Consider the following 12,458-nt stretch of genomic DNA (forward strand, 5'->3'; position numbering starts at 1 on the left):
CTGCAACGCTGACCTTGACTTTTTAATATGATATTTTAACTCATAAAATGTAACAAAACACCCGCACAAACTCAGATGTGTTACAGAGGTAAATTTTAGAGCGTTCAGGGATGACTTCTCCGCGCACCTAGGACATAAAGATTCCTACGGCTTGTTTGCTCAATATAACAGCAGACCTGTTTTTTCAATGCTATTCCTAATTGTTTTATGCATATCAAGATTTTCTCTGAACTGTGTGACCAAAACAGAAAAGAAAAGAAGTGGACCACAGAGCGGACGTGAGTCAGCATCCATCATCCGTTGGCCTGGAAGGTCAAATTCTCACGTTCCAGGCCACCTCATTCTTATGTGTGATTGTTAAATATGTAAATGATATGATCTGAACACAAACTACATTTATAGCAATGCAATCCTCTCTCTGCCCTTTACATTGTGAGGTTCTGTGTAAGATTTTGTCTGAAAAGAGCTTTGTTGTTTTTGTTTCAGACAAGGGTTAGAAAACCCTGGTTAAGATGATCCAAACCAAAGGGCCCCTGGATGAGGCACTTGTGCCCCCTCCCCATTCATTCTTCCTGCCTTCCGTCACTAACATTTGCTGGGCTTCTGCTCAACACCAAGCTCTGGAGACAAAGCCAAGCCCGAGTGCCACTGGGTCTGCGTTCCAGGAGAGAGACCCAAAACAAATAAACAAGTAAGGTGAAGTTAAGTGCCATAAAAAGCAGTAAAGCAGGGCGGGAGGAGGGGGCTGTTGCACACAGGGAGTCAGGAAGGCCTCTCTGAGAAGGAGACCATGGGTGAAGGAGGTGAGGAGAGGCAAGCAGCCCAGGCAGAGGAACTGCAAAGGCCCTGAGGCAGAAGCGGCGAGCGTGTTGGAAGGACGGCAAACCAGGGGAAGAGAAGACGCCGGAGAACCTTGAGGGGCCATCGCCGCCCTCCAAGAAACAGTAGGGCTCAGGCAAGGGGTGGGCGGTGGTGCTGGTGAGAAGGATTAGACTTCGGGTATGTAAGAAGGTAGGACACATGGTGGGTTAAATCCAGGGTATGGGACAAAGAGGTCACGTTTGCCTGCTGGGCTTTGGTCGGAGCAGCTGGAAGAACGAAGCTGCCCTTGGCTGAGATGAAAGACTGTAGGGGAGGGGAGGGGAGAGCAGTGCAGAGGTGAGAGTGGAGATCAAAGTTGCCCTGGCCCTGTTGAGTTCCAGAGACCTTTTCAACATCTGCGGTTGGTGTCAGGCTACTGGTTGGCTGCGTGAGGCTGGGGCTCAGATGGTAAGTTGGGGCTGGTTGAGGTCCCCACAGGAGGAAGCGAGAGGGCTGGCCACATGCTGAGTCCTGGGCCTGTGGCTGCAGGGCTGAGGAGAGGAGGGGACCAGAGGAGCAGTGGCGGCGGGTGGGGGTAGAAGGCAGAAGAACATGTGGAGATCAAGACGGAGCAGCGAGTGGATTTGGTCTGGGGGGGTTGGCTCATCATCACCACCACCACCACCGCCACCACCCCCCACCTTCAGGCTGGGAGGGATGGCCACGAAGTCCTATGGTGATTGTTGAGCAAACAGACCAGGATCTGATCACACAGTTGGCAAAGATGGTCAAGGCCGGGCTGGCGGGAAGGAGTCTAGGCCTCACCTGCACACCTGCTTCACTCTTCTAGGAGGGGCTTAGCTTTTTTTTTTTTTTAATTTATTTATTTGTTTTTATTTTTGGCTGCGTTGGGTCTTCGTTGCTGTGCGCAGGCTTCCTCTAGTTGTGGTGAGTGGGGGCTACTCCGCTGCGGTGCGGGGGCTCCTCATTGTCGTGCCTTCTCTTGCTGTGGAGAACGCAGCCTTCATAGTTGTGGCGCGTGGACTCAGTAGTTGTGGCTTGTGGGCTCTAGAGAGCAGGCTCAGTAGCTGTGGCACACCGGCTCAGTAGTTGTGGCTCACAGGCTTATTTGCTCCACGGCATGTGGGATCTTCCCAGACCAGGGCTCGAACCTGTGTCCCCTGCATTGGCAGGTGGATTCTTTTTTTTTTGGCAGGTGGATTCTTAACCACTGCACCACCAGGGAAGCCCAAGGGTCTTAGCTTTTGAAGACTGTCTTGGTCTGCTCAGGCTGCCGTAACAGAACACTGCAGACCAGGCAGCTTAAACAAAAGACACTTATTTATTTCTCACGGGCTGGATGTCCGAGATCAGGGTGCAGGCATTGTCAGTTTCTGGTGAGGACTCACTTCCTGGCTGGCAGACGGCGGGCCGCTTCTCGCCTGTGGTCACCTGGCCCTTCCTCTGTGCTGTGTGTGGACGGAGGAGAGGGGGCTTTCTGGTCTCGTAAGGTCACTAACCCCATCGTGGGGGCCCCACCCTCATGACCTCATCAAACCCTGATCACCTCCCAAAGGTGCCTCTTAACACCATCCCATTGGGGCTTAGGGCTTCAACATAGGAATTCTGGGGGGAACAAAATTCAGGCCTTAGGAGACACTCAAGGCCACTTGGAAGGACCGTGCCCCTTCCCTCCCCAGGTTCAAGACCCACTGTCACTCACAGCTCTTTCTTTAGGCCTTGTGTCCCCCTCCAGACACTGAGGGGGTTGGAGGGGATGTCTCTGGGACCCCTGCTCTCTGGGGCAGCCAGTGGGCCTACGTGCTGCTTTAGCGCAGCGCTGGGAGGCGGCACCCTAAAAACAATGCCACAGTTTCTCAACTCCAAAGGGCCTCTGGCCCTAGAACACACGAATGATTTAGTGACAAGTTCTTAGGAAAAGCATATGCTTTGATTGTACAATGCAACCAGGTGCGGAAACAGTGAAACGCGGGGGTGGGGTTGTGTCTGAGGAGGGTGAAAACTTACGAGGATTAGCCAGGCCCTGCTGCCCTGCTGAAGCCTGGCGCCGCTCCTCAAGTCAGCTCCTCCTCCCTGCTGGAGAGCCACCCCAGCAATTGTATGTGCTGCTAGTGGGGTGGCACGTATCACAGACAATTCTCAGATTTGTGAGACGCACCCTGAGTTCAAAGGGATTGAAATGTCGGGAAGTTTTGCATCTTAGAGCTGATGAAATGAGATATTGGTATTCCCGTTTTACAGAGGGGAAAACTGAGGCTCGGAGAGTCGAGTGCCGTGGTTAAGGATGCCTGGAACGTATGTGGCAGAGGGACTCTAAAACCCGGGTGCCCCCAACACCTGGAGGGCCAGCCCGTTCTGACGCTGGTGACAAAGGCAGAACCCCCTTCCCAGCCCTGAGTCTCCTCCCTGCTCATCATCCTGGTCATACCAGCTAGTGTCCGGCTGAATGGACATAAGCCCTGGAGGGCAGGGCCAGCTGTCCCTTCTCTGAGCTCCCCCACCCCCAGATGGGGGAAGTTCTGCGCGAGGGAGAGGGAAGAAGTGGGCAGACAAACTCCACCTGCAGCCCCGGCCCTGGAGCGGGTGCCGCCTTCCACACCCCTTCAGCCGGCCTTTGGTGTCGGGCTCAGCTGGTTAAGGACACCAACCGTTCTCCGGAAGACTTACAAGGAGGATTATTCCTGAGTGCTTGCCACGTGCCGGGGATGGAGGCTGGCAGGGACAGACTTTCCTCTGTGTCCTCACAATGACACGGTAGAGAGGGCAGTGACATAGTCATGGAGGCATTGGGGGGCGGGTGTCCCTGCCACACCCCCAGGAAGAGGTAGAGCTGGACTTAGGACGTGGGCTCCCAGCATAATTAAATGCCCACGTTACCACGTGGATGGACACGGCCGCTGCAAAGGCCCCTACACGTGAGCAGCAGGCAGGGGTGGGGCGCAGGGAACTCCCAAAGGAGGGCCAGGGGTGCAGGGCGTCTGTGTGTGTGTGAGATCCTGCCCTTCCCCCTCAGCCTGCGGTCAAGTTTTGCAAACACCACCCTTGCTCCCAGCTGTGTTCACAGGGTGTCAGAGAGGAGACTTTGCTTGGGGCAAAGGGGACACTGGTTGGGGGACAAATGCAAAGGAGCAGCTTGGCATTTGATGGCTGGCATAGGGTGGGCGGATAAGACAAGGGACGGGGGACAAATGTGGGACTTGCAGCCCCGCTGGGACCTCGGGGCTGAAGGGAAGCCAACGAGCGTGGGATGGGACTCCCTGACCGCTTGTCGAGCACTCGACCGACAGCCTCGTCCCCCAGCTGCAGGCCGACCTGACCCCGGGGCCCCAGCTCCCTCTGGAAGGCCAGTGTGCTCGCCTCCTGCCTGGTGTGAGCCGGACGCCCCAGGCACGGGAAGGCACCATCCCAAAGGATGCGGCGTGTTGCTGCAGGTGTGCGGCCATCGCCCCCAACCGCTCCCGTGGCCTTCATCTGTATGTCGTAGAGAGGCTGTTATGGCTGCGCAGGGCAAAGCATCAAAAGGACTCGTAAAGCTCGTCTGATGATTTGGGGTTTAAAGCGCTGGAGGTGAGTTTTGGGCATTTTAGGCAGGAGGGAACAGCTGAGCGGGGAAGCTGAAGGAGACAGATCCCAGGAAAATTCCATGAGGGGTTTAACGGAGAAATAATCATTTCCTATGAAAGATAATGACTTCTCTGGAGGCTGGTATCAAGATTTATTGGCCCAAGAGGTTACAGGGATTGGAGCCAAGGTGAGACCTTGGAGAGAGTAATCTTGAAATTGAAGTCTTGCCCCAGGTCAATATGTTTGAGTGCCACAGCCCTCAGCTCCGCACACACACGTGACGTTGGCTGAGATTAAATGCAAATGCATCCAACACCTTCGGTGGATGTACTTCCTCTCCGGCCGGTCATTTCACAGTCCCATGCTCCCTGGATCCAGCTGTCACAGGAAGGCGAGGCCAGGGTTTTCATGAGTCCCCCTTGACCAGACTCCCTTCAAGGGCGAGGGGCCACGGGCTGAAAAATGACTCCAGGGGCACAACAGCCTGCTGGGCACCCCGGGAGGCCCTCTGTCCAGCTGCAGGCGTGGCCACACATCATGCAGAGCCATCAGCCCCAGCCCATAGCGGCCAGACCCGAGACTATCAAATTTGAGGCAAATCTGCAGGGTTTCGACGTGGGAGATTTATGACCCTGCCAGACGTGTGTGTGTAAAATACATAATTCGTCTCACACGGCCTCGTAAAGCCGAAAGGGTCAGCAATGAATAGAAAAAAATAAAAAATTACAGCCTAATTTGTCAGAAAACTAATAGGAAATCAATAAGAAAGCTGTAGTTCAAAATTTGTTTTGAAATTGTGTACTTGGAGAATGAACACACATTTTGCCCCATGGACCCAAACTTCTTCTGTGCTCTAAGGTGGGCTTGGGAATATCGGCGGGGGGGAATCAGCATGAACTCTCGTAGCTGGTGCTTCCCGGGACCGTGACCCTGTTCTCGGCGAGTTGGAGGTATGACGGAGGCTGGGCTGGTGAGCCGGTCCACCCAGATCTGAGAGTCGGCCCCAGAGGCTGGAGCCTGGTGAAGGGCTGTGGGGGTTCCTGCCTTCACACAGGGACCCTGCAGTATTCTATGGGATCTGAGAGGCAGCCCCTGGGAGCTTTGCCAGACCAGCTTTGGAGATGCCGCCCACTCCAAACTACAAGCGTATGAAAGTCTGGGTCTCCCCAGGGTCCATAAGTGTAGTTAAGTGAATGAGTCCCTCTCCTAAAGCTGGATCAACAGCAGGACATTTTAAGCCAACACACCGTTTGCTTGATTCCCCGGCAAGCAGGTATTTTCCAATTTGAGAATTGTAGATGGAGGATGGATGGATGATATAGTTGATATAGGTAGACGACTGATAGATGATATAAATGATAGATGATAGATAACTAAATAGATGATAGATGAGTGATCGTTTATATAGATGACAGACAGGCAGAGAGATTGCCGTAGGGCGTTGGAAGTAACTTTCAAGAGATCCAAGCACAGTATAAGTGAGCCCCATCTCAAGAAATCCTAACCACATCAGAAGTTAGAAACAGATCTGAAAGCTGCTTCCTTTATAAAAGAACTGACTGTTAGGCTCATTGAAAAGCCACTTTTCCAAGTGCACAGACAATCCAGGTCAAAAATACTGAAAATACTGAAATGAGAGACCCCCATCAGGACAAGTATGTTGAGAAGATACTGCACTGGTTTCTAGTGAGTTCCCTGGAGCACAAGCTCAGATGTGCTCTCACGTTAGAACCAACACACACGCTCTCCAGCTTTCTGCTCATCCTGGGGAAGGCGCGGCACAGGCCCCCACTGTGGCCGCAGACAACACTCAGGGAGCTGGCAGACAGGATACCAGGGCCGGCCACTGTCCGAGTCTGTGCCCTGGCACCTGTGCTTCTGCAGGGCTGCTCTGGGTGAGGGGTGGGCTGGCTGCTGGGACCCCTCAGAGCCCATCAGCAGCTTGTGGGATGGCTGCTGTGGGTAGAGGTCGGTGCTGCGGTGGCCTGTCCTTCAGCCCGTGAAGGTCAGCTGCCCTGGTCCTTACACTGAGCCAGTCCCAGAGCCACCCTGCCCGGCCTACTGAGGCCCCCGTCCCCGAGGGCTTGCACCCAGCGGTCTCGCCTTGTCCTCCCAGCTCAGCCTCTCCCCACTTCCTTCCCACAGGAAATCATCTTTATGCTTGAATCAACATTAACTTCCTGGACGCCCGCCTGAGTCTCGTGCTGGGAGAGGCAGGCACTCTTGTCAGGGGACACCTGGAGGCCCATGTGGCCCGAGGGACGTCCCTGTAGGAGCACCTCGCGCAGGGGCCCACATGCCGAAGCCCTTGGAACCCTCCGGGGCCTCGCTGCGTCGCTGAGGGCTCATTCGATGGCCAGCCGGGCAACGGACTCTTGTATCTTCCACGAGGCGTCCCGAGCACCCTCGGGGAGGCCAGGGCCCACTCCCACCCCCGGAGGACGGGCCGGAGGGTTGGCTGGCCACAGGTGAAGTGACCTTCTGCCCCGGAACTGCCACCTCCTCTGATCTGCACGCAGGGGACACACACTGATCTCCCAGCCCCAAGTCATTGACTGGACACCACGGCGGCACCAGGCCCTTGGCCTTCGTACATCAGAAGCAAGCAAACGTCTCCACGGATGGTTTCCCAACGAGGCAGAGCTGAGGCGCACGTCAGCGCAGGCGTGACCCCAGACTCAGCACCTGGCCTCCCCGACCCACCAAAGCCTCTCTCCTGCCTTTGCTGAGGCCCACGGCACCCTGTCCTGGCACGTGGCCTCCAAGTGAGTCCGTGGGAGCTGCTCCTTGCCCGGCTGCTTGGGACCGTCTCCCTCAGGGCCGTGACCTCTGGGCCTTTCTTGGCCAACCAGCTCAGGACACACCCGCACATCCTTTTACCTTAATCTCTCTGGGTCAGAGTCAACGTCCAGTCGATGGCCCTCCATCAGGTGACTGCTCTGCATGGTGGCCCTGCCCAGGGCAAGTCCAGGCTTCCTGAAGCCCCCCCCCACCCCCCAATGCTCACACGTGCACACATGCGATCACAGCAACATCACAGACATCTGTGTCACCTGAGCGCCCCCCCCATCTTCTCAGAAGTCCTGTCTCCCCACGACTGCCCCGTGGCCGCTGTGTGAGCCCAGGCGACACAGCTGCCACCCGCTGGCCCCTTCGCCTCTGAGAGCTCGGCCAGCGTGTCGCACAGGATCCTTCTGGTGAGCTGGGTGGAGACCAGATCCACCACCTTGGCTCTCTCCACACCCGGGAGGTCGGCGCGGGGGCCTGAGCCCAAACCCAGAGCTGGGTCCCCCCGCCCAGAGCCGGACAGCCCTGGGTACCCAGCTGCCAGAACGTCCCCAGCCACACAGCCCACTCTGGATAGGGTTGGGGGCTGTGCTGACAGCCTTGGGAGCCCCCCCCCCGGGGCATCACCTGTGCTCCCACACAAGGGAGACCCTAGCCAGCTGAGCGGTTCAGACCACCAGCCACCCATGGCCTGGTCCCTCCCAACAGAACTGGATTCACCCAACTTGTCCCCAAGGTTTCTGCCCTGTCCGGCAACCCCCAGACAGAACCCCGACTCCTGGGGCCCCAGGGACAGTGGCTCAGGCAGGCCCTCCTCAGACAAGGAGGACAGCTCTCCCATGATGGTAAAGGTGTCTTCCCCTGGGGTGCCCCACGAGCCCCCAGGACACTTGGCATCTTCCGGCGGGGAAGGGAAGTCTTCTGAGTGGGCACTGGCAGGGTTGGCCTCACTGTCTGCTGGCAGGATGGGAAGCGGAGGAGGGAGGTGGGGGTCCCAGTGCGTGGAGGACGGGAGGTCGGCACTGCCGTAGGACAGCACCTCATGGACAGGGGACAGGATCTCAGTCAAGACGCCTCTGGTCAAGGGAGGGCAGGCTTCCTCCAGGACAGAGGGGGCTCTGCTCTCCCCACACCCAGGTGCCTGGCTCTCGGCTGTCAGGGCTGCCGGCCCACCAGGGGCCCCAGGAGGAGCCCGTGGGCTCCCCGGGACCTCAGGCTCAGATGAGGCCTGTAGGGGTTTCCCGTCAGTGGATGGACTCGGGCGGGCACCCCAGGGCCCCTCTGGGCAGCCAGCTGAGGCTTGTGGAGGCCCCGTCTCTCCTCTTTGGCCGAACTCTGCCCCTTCAGAGGCCGAGGTCCCCGAAGGAAAGGAAAGGGACAAGTGTAAGTCACCAGAGGAAGCGGTTTGGGATGGGATTGTTGTGTCAACAGACTCTGGGGACCTCCCTTTGGTTTTTCCTGTGTTTGATCCACTAGTCGGGCTCCCACGGGTTCCAGAATCTTCCTGCCCCTCCCCTGGGCCCAAGAAGCGAAGCAGGACAGGGGGCCCCCAGCGTGTTCCAGGTGGGATGAGCCCCCTGTGGGCAAGCCCCCTCAGGCCCTCCGGGTCCCAGACCTCGCTGGATGCCTCCGACAGCTCTGAGCCCGACCGCGGAGACAGGGTGCTGGGGAGCCCTGCTGCTGGCTCCAGGCCGTCCGCCCCAGCGCAGGCGCCCCGCAGGGAAAGGGCCCCGCTGCCCTTCAGCCCCTCCCAGGTCTCCGGCCCTCCGCCCCAGTGGGACCCCCGGGAGCCTCCAGCAGAGAGCCCCCCAGACTGGCTGAGGTCTGCGCCCGGGGTGTCCCCGGCTTCCCCATCCGACAAGGAGACGGAGCTCTCGGAAAGCTGGACCAGGATGGCAGATGCTTTCTGAGACTCCTGGAGGGAGGGACAGGATGGGATGCTCCCTGAACGGGGGGTGGGGGACCGTGCCGAAGACCCCGAGCAAGTGCTGGGAGCAGACTCAGACTCGGAGCCCAGGTCCGAGGGCTCCCTGAGCTGGGCCAGGGGCTGCCCTCGCGCTGGGCGGGGGGTGTCACCCCCTTGGCTGCCACAGCTGCTGCAGAGAGAGGAGAGTTTAGGGATGATGTCACCACCTTTCACGCTGAGGACATCCCCCCAGCACAGGGAAGCGCAGGCCCCACACCTCACAGCCCCTGGACCAGAGGATCAAAGCCAGAACACCCCCCCAACCCCGGCAGAGGCAGGGTGTCCAAACAGTGGGGAGGCAGGGGCTGTAGGAGCAGGCTGGCTCTGACTGAGAAGCCGGTCCCCTTACGTGGGGACTGGTCCTCATGCAGGAGGCAGGGGCGTCACCTGGAGAGGCGGGCAGCTGGGCAGCTTTCCGGCGGGAGGAAGGGGCACGGGGGTTCTCCCGCCAACTGGTCTCTACCTTGCAAGCACATCAGGACGCCCTGGGGGGTCCCCTGGAGGGAGCCCCGTCTTCCAGCCTCCTCCCCGGGGCCCAGAGCCTCCGCAGGGGGCCTTCAGCTACCACAGATGCTTGAAAAACCTGCCTGCCAGCCATCTGCCCCCAGAGGGAGGTGACCGTCAGAGGCCAGGGCTCCCTGAGTGGGACCTGCCTTCAGGGGGGGCTCTGGCCTCAGTCCGCACTGGGTCAGGTAGCTGAGGAGTCACCATCTGAGAGGCTCAGAGGCAGTGCTCCCTGGAGGGACCCCTCATGCTGCCTCCGCCCAGGATCTTGGGCCGATTCATCAGGTGGCATCTTTGTTTCCAAAGCGGGGGGGGATCAGATTCAAGAGGACGTGGGCGTGGGCTGGGGTGCACGGTGGGCCTGGCCCAGCACAAGGGGCACCAGCAGGGCGTGAGGGTCTCTCAGCAAGAGGGCAGGATGTTCTGGCCAAACCGTCTCCAGGCCCCAGGGCCCCACCAGCCCGAGCAGCCCGCCAGGCCTCCAACCTCTGCTCCCCTGAGCAGCTTTCCATGGCGACGGGCTCCTCCACGGGGCTGCTGGCAAAGTCCAGCCCCAGTTCCGACCCAGCTCGGCTCCTGCTGCCTTCAACCACCTGCTGGAAACACTGGAGAAATGCCGTGGGCAGGGTGTGGCCACCTTGCTGGACATCAGTCCGTGTCCCTTAGCTGTGGACAGAGCCCCGTGCTCTTGTGGCCACAGTAAGGAACACAGGCCGTCCCCCAAAGAGGGCCATGGAGACCCCCCTCATCAGACACCGTTCCTCTCGGTGAGCTCCAAAGACCCCTCAGCGGACAGATCCAGCTGGAATGGGTCAACACTTTCACCTGATGGACGAGGTGACAACACGCCCCCCCCCCACCAGAGGCACACGGGAGGGCCCCACAGAGCAAGGCCAGGCCCCCACCAGCCTGCGGTGAGCGCAGGGCCAAACCTAGACTCACACTGGCTTCCCGGGGGCTGAGGGGACCCCCTGCGCTTGGTGAGCGTCGGCTCCGGCCCTGGAAGTTTGATGCTCGGCTTTCTGTCGGAGCCGAGGTCTTCTCCCCTGCTGGCTGGGGGCTGGGCTTGGTCTGGGGGTCTCCTAGGAGGCACAGAGGCTGTCAGCGCCGACAGACGCAGGACGCAGAGGACAGGGGGGGTCCCGGAATTCTGAAGCCACGGGAAAATAGCCTTAAAGTTCAAAACAGCCACACCTGCTTATGTTTGGTTAGAATGAGGACATAAAAATATGTGGTTACCTGCTCTTAAAATTACCCACTTGTTGGATAGTTACGGATGTGAGGACCCAGGAAAAGCTTTAGAAACATCATTTAAAATGTAGGGCCCTCTTCATGTTAGTTTTTCTGGTGTGTTCTTGGGCAGGTCTGCGGGCCGGGGGACCAGCCTGACGATAGTCCACAGCCCGGCCGGCTGTTCCGAGCAGTTGCAGCCCCTGGGAGGGAGCAGTAGTGCCCGGTATGGGTGGCCTCACCCGCCCCCGGCCCGCCCCCGCTGTCTGAAAACGTTGGCCGAGGTGTGCTCGGGTGGCCCTCCTGCAGGGCCCTGTGCGCTCAGACACAGGGACAGTGAGGCCGGGGTCGCCCCCATCACACAGCTCGGGCCAGGCCCACCAGGACACGGGTGTGTCTGACCCTGAGCCTGAAGCTGCCGCGAGCTGCCGGGGCCCCACCGAGGGGCCGCCACTGCTTCTGCCCTGCTGGTTACCTTGGCCCATGTGGCCGTGGCTCTCCGCCAGCTGGCCTCCAGCGTCAGGCCTGCCGCTGGCCACGGGTGTGTCCTCTCCCCACGCCGGCCTCGGAGGCTGCAGGTGACCACCCCCAGCTGAAGCTGCCCAGGCGGGTGGTGTCCTGTCCTCCTGCTTGGTGAGTAGGCTGCAAGGCAGTGCAGGGAGGTGGTAACTGCCCACCCAGGCTGCACTGCCCCCACCCCCAGGTGACCAGCCCTGACCAGAACGTTCCACAAGTGGAACAACACGTCACATCCAGGGGACAGCTGCGGTCGGAGGCCGCTCAGTCAGCACAGGGGCGAAGGAAGACGGTTCCTGGCCCCTCCCTGCCTGGCCACTTCCCAAGCAGGGCCCACACCCCCAAACGGGGCCACTGCTGGTGTGTCGAGACGCGGGCATGCCACGGGGCATGGTGGGAGGGAGACTCCGTCTGTGCCCCAGCACGGGGCAGGGCAGACGCCTGCCCCCGTAGGACTTCTGCGTGGAGCCCGACCGCTGGCCCAAGGGCCGGTACCGCGTGGACCTGCTCGTCCCACCTGAGCCCTGGCACATGGACGGGCAGCAAGAAACCGCCCCGTCACAGCCTCAAGGAGGGGGCTGGGGAGCAGGGCTGCCGGGTCTCCTGATTCCTCCTGGAGTTAAGGTCATGCCCCCAGGGAGGCCTGTTCTAGAACATTCCGCGGCTCTCTCAGGTGCAGCTCGGCATTCCTTCTGTTCCCTTTCTCCCCAGGCACATGCCGCAACCGGACACAGCTTGCTGCTCTCCCCAGGGTGGCCCTGAGCGTCCCCCCTGGGATTCACACTCACGTCAGGGTGTGGACAGGGGAGGGCCTGAGATGGCGGGCTGAGGGCCATCTCAGAGCCGAGAAGCCGTGTCTCGGGCCTTTGAAGGAGGAGACGGCTCAGGGGCCAGAGCTCCAACCTCGCTGGGGCAGGACCTGGTGGGCACCTGTCAGCACCAGTGTGTCCAGATGCAGGGCCTCACCCGGGCCCGCCTGGCGCCCCGGAGCAAGGATGCAGAGGAAGGGAAGGGGCTGTGCCCGGGCCCAGAACCAGGCCAAGGAGAACCGGAATGAGAGGCCCTGCCC

This window comes from Phocoena phocoena, chromosome 6 (genome assembly GCF_963924675.1).
Source record: "Phocoena phocoena chromosome 6, mPhoPho1.1, whole genome shotgun sequence".
NCBI lineage: Eukaryota > Metazoa > Chordata > Mammalia > Artiodactyla > Phocoenidae > Phocoena > Phocoena phocoena.